This window comes from Scardinius erythrophthalmus (assembly GCF_964197995.2).
Source record: "Scardinius erythrophthalmus genome assembly, chromosome: 15".
NCBI classification, from domain to species: domain Eukaryota; kingdom Metazoa; phylum Chordata; class Actinopteri; order Cypriniformes; family Leuciscidae; genus Scardinius; species Scardinius erythrophthalmus.
This window is the reverse complement of record NC_138235.1, coordinates 30435670-30440475: the sequence shown is the minus strand read 5'-3', so window position 1 is coordinate 30440475 and position 4806 is coordinate 30435670.

Below are 4806 nucleotides of genomic sequence, written 5' to 3'. Positions count from 1 at the left end.
ATCTTACCTCATCAACTAGCAGTCCTAAAAATCTATCGTGCTATAAATACTGGTACATGTAATTTGGGTGGGCTTTTTAGCTACGCATGATCCGTGCAACTAGAATCCTAAGGTCACGCTCCAAGGCCTTGAAATGGGAAACATTGGAGTTTTCAAGGGGTGCTCTTGAACTTAAATGATGTCCTTCACCCTGGCTTAGTGTTACTTCATGTTTCTATTTTATAAGCGCTAATAGTTCAAATTGTAAATCTGCAATGAATGATCTAGTCAGAAAAAAGCTGCTTTTTGTTGTTCTCGCCAGCAGCTTGTTTTCATAAGGCTATTTAGAAGACCATCGGAGCCTGACTGAATGGCTGATCTGACAGGGCACATAGGGATCCCTTTAAAATACATTTTCATATTTAAAACAAAAAAACAAAACAAAAAAAAGCTATGCAGGAATATTTTCTTTTTATCTCACAGAGTTGCATAGTGCCACCAGAGATAGCCCAAGAGCTTCACTGACCGATCACGGACCTTCAGAAGTACATCTGTAAATCTAACACCGACCTCACTTGCTTGTTGGCTTCGGTTGAGAAAATGACTGCTTTGCGTGGCATGCTGCTATTTCTTTGGAGTCTGCAAGCATCTTCATCATCTCTTTAAAGTACTACACTTTGTGACGAGTGTGTGGGATTGTGCCTTTTGTTATCAAGTACATGCCACAGGGTATGGTCTTCCATTAAACACCTTTAGTGAGCCTTATGAATGAACAACTGTTGTAAGTTTCAGAAATAGCCACCATCCACGAGGTTGCGTTTTTGAGCCATCAAAACCTGCGATCAAATTTGTCACAACACCGCAAATGAATAAATAACCTTTGTAAATTTAATTCAACCGTAATGGCAAAACATTTGATCGGTTCTAGCTAGTGACCTGTTCAAACTCTGTATGGAAAAAAAACGTGTTTAGTTTTACAAAGTGTGAACTCTTAGTGAAGTAGACGTGTGCCGTGTCGTTTTTGTGTGGTAATGCATTGGAGATTAGTTGTAACCCAGTGTCTTGTAGAATGTTGGCATGACTCCTTTTCTCTATGTTGTATTGACGTCAAAGTATCCACCTGAAATGGACTGAAGTGCAATAACTTTTTTGTGCGCCATAGTATCCTTAATGGAGGAAAATGCCCTCTTACATAATCCATCATGTTTTGTTTTTTCTTCCTTTAAGCAGGGTATTTAATTTCACTTATTTATGTGTTTTGGATTGTATAAATTTGAACTCCTTCCTGCTTTTGCCTTCATAAGTGGCACTTTCTTGTGGAATGTACAATGGACTTGGTGGAAACTGTGATAGGTGTCAAAGCCTTATCGATACTTCTTGCTTACTGGAAAGATGGCATTTCTGTTTGTTCATCAGTTGATAGGTCAGAGAGTGCCGTTTTCCATGAACCTTCTTCTGCGCCACTTAAAGTCAGTGTCTGCTTTTTGTGGCACGTTAAGCATTTGTGTATGTTTGTGGGGGGGGGGGGGTGTTTAGACCTGTTCATTTACCTCTGATCAATTGATACCAAAAGCAAAGTGCATTGCCAGGAATTACAGTTATTTTTGGGATTAGAGATTGTGATAGCTGTATTTGGAAATGGTATCTTGAATAATGTTGTTGTTGTTGTTGTCACCAGTGAAATATGCAGGTTTTTATTTCTCCCCACACAACATTTGAACTTTGGGCCATATGTTCTGCGGTACCAAAGAACGTTTCATTGCTGATCTTTGAATCAGGGTTTTTTTTTTTTTTTTTTCTGACATCAAGATCCCAATATTTGTTGTTTCATGCCTTTGTAAATGTTTGACAAATTCAAAAAAGAAAAATGGAACCTGTACCATAATGAAACATTCCTTTGAATTTCAATGAACAAAACAGAGAAACCATTTGCAATTAATACCAGAAGTCATATAATAATCTTCAAATTAACTTAAGTTGTAACTTAACTTTAAGCTCTTTCATTTTGGCCTCAAGCAATCAATGACTTCATATTTGATATCACAGGGAGCACACTGAATAAAGTAATCTAGTATTTCACAACATAGGACCAATGTATGTCTCTGTAGAGATGGCCACTTGATTTCATTCAAGAACAAGCAATACATGTATCAAGAGACAATTGTATATTTCTAAAGATTTGTTGGCTCTGGCTGCTTTTGGCCTGGCTATGTAATCTGTGGCACCTTAGGTTAACACCCTCTTCTTGTAACTGAAACAAACATAAGAGATTTCAGTGCTGAGAGAGCCTTATTTCAGTCAAACTGAATGTGAATTGGATGTGTGCAGGATTTGGCCATTTCAAAGCGACTGGCTTTAATCGAGCGGACCTCCTGCGTTCCGTGTTTGAATCCAGTTTCACTAAGACCTGCCGTCTTTCCAAAAAAAGACTTTCCAAAAGATTGCTGTTTCAAGAAAAGCAAAAATACTACACGGTGGCTACGTTTCCATCGCCAAAACGCTGAACCTAAAGGCTGGGATAGATGAAAGGCTCATTTATTTCTGATAAAACAGGGTTACTGTCACTGAACATGCCAAGTATTCGACTCTGTGATGTGACGGAAACACATTGCGACGTGAAGGAAACGTGACCCTGACTTTTAAAACAAGCCACCAAACTGCACTATTTACTTGAGAATTGAAACCCAAGCTGCTCTCTGCTAATTGTTTAGACGATGGAAACGTGGTCACGATCGTGTAGGGCAGCACCCGGTGTGTATGTGTTGTGCGTGCGAGTTCGACAAACAGGGGTCATATCAACCCTGTATACCTCATCGACATATCTGCAAATATTCTTATCCTGTCTTTAAGTTAAACGTGTAGGAGATACCATCACCAGCAGAAGCCTGGGACCATTGCAGGGTCTATGACATCACACCAATTCCATATCAAACAATAAGATCACGACTTGCTTGCCGCTTCAAGTCTGACCCATACACCCGCAGTGTCACAAACACAATGGTTTAGAATTAGCGAAACGTGAGGCATTTTAAGTAGCATTATCCTACCTCTGTGTTACAGCTTGATGCATCTAAATCTCCACCAGTTGTTGACAAATGGAAATATATATGTATATGGAACAGATATAACTTATAACCAACAATCGGTGATATAAGACAACAATTAGTGTACTCGACTGTGTGTCTGTCTGTGTGTAACATGACATTTGTAAGTGTATACACGAGTACCACTGGAATGTGAAGCCAGACTGTATTATGATTTTTTTTTTTTTTTTTTTTTTTAGTGTGTATTTTTTTTCTTCTTCAAATTCAACTTTCTCCCCATTATATTTCAAATGATGTCAAACGTGTCTTGCCTCTATCGCTTCTTTTTTTTTTTTTTTCGCTTGTTTTTGTTTTTTTTGACAAAACGGAGAAAAATATCAGCCTATACTAGCTGGCATTTACATTTGTGCTCATTTATTTCCCCTCCGTTTTTTCACTTTCTCTCACTTCTAAATGTTCACTGTGAGCGCTCTGAACTCAAGTTTACAGCTCTTCATGGTATGTACGTGTATTTGGTCGAGTTCAGTAGAGTGCGTGGATGGTTGTATGACTTTGGTACTGAAGCAACAACTCAATTTTCTACTGGTGGTGGGGGTTTGAAAGGGGGTTGGTTGGTTTGAGTTATGCACATTCATTCTGTACTAAAATATGGGGTATGTAGAATTCCCTAGCCTTACGCCCTTCCAAAAACACTACGCCGGTCACTGGCTAATTCGCATTAGCTATCCACCACCCTGCCAACTTTGTACCTCTGTACATATCCATTTTGGACCTGGGGGCACGGGGCGAATTCGGTGGATTCTACCTGAATCTGTCAGGACGGTCACGTGACCCCCTTCCTAGACTTGAGGAAGGAGAACCCTCACCCTTTCAACCCCACAAAAAGACCTCAAGCCATTCATTTCCTTATGTGACAATGCAATCCTGAAAGCACTTTGCCTTGTTAATTCATAGTATGAGCTTGTGAATGGTTACTTGTTACTAACAGATGTGAAATTCTGTACATGTATTTAAGTAAGAAAGAACATAATCATTTTTAATTTGAGCTTATTAAAAATGAATTGGTCTCTCTGACTTTAAAGACAAAAAAAAAAAAAAAAATCCCATATGTTTTTGTTAGTCAGGTTCATGAACTGCTGCAGCCAGTAGGTCTTGTCATTCAGTATCGTGGCTTAGAATTGGTAATGTTGAAATAAAATGCTATTGCTACATACAAGTTGTTGTTGTGTGTCTTCTGTTTCTCTTAACACTACACAATGTTGCTACACCTGTTTACATCCTGTTTTTCGGTTGAAGTCCAAAGTAGTCAATTGCCGAGTTCACGCGCATAGGTTTAGTTACCTATGATCACGCGCGTGAACTCGGCAATCGATTACTTTGGACTTCAACCGAAAAACAGGATGTAAACAGGTATTTGCGCTGGCTTAAATAACATCATTTTTATACATATCTTTCACATCCACTGCAGTCAGATCCACTCGTGTTCACTCAGAAGGAATCACTCACATTTTCTGTGCACTTGTAATGACACATCAAGGATGTTAAGAGCCTAAAAGCAGGTTTAGTACTTGCCCTATTGAAGTCAACAGGGTGCAAATTTTAAAAATAGAATAACTCGGTGTAGGCAACACCGATTTTTGTAGTTGTTCTCTGTATTGACAGCACGCCAAATGTACAATAAAATGAGCTCAATGTTAAAATTGACCGGAGTTCTCCTTTAAGGTCAATCCCTTTTCCCTTCTCGTTAGCAAATCAAATGAATGTCAAGAAGAGCTATATTTTT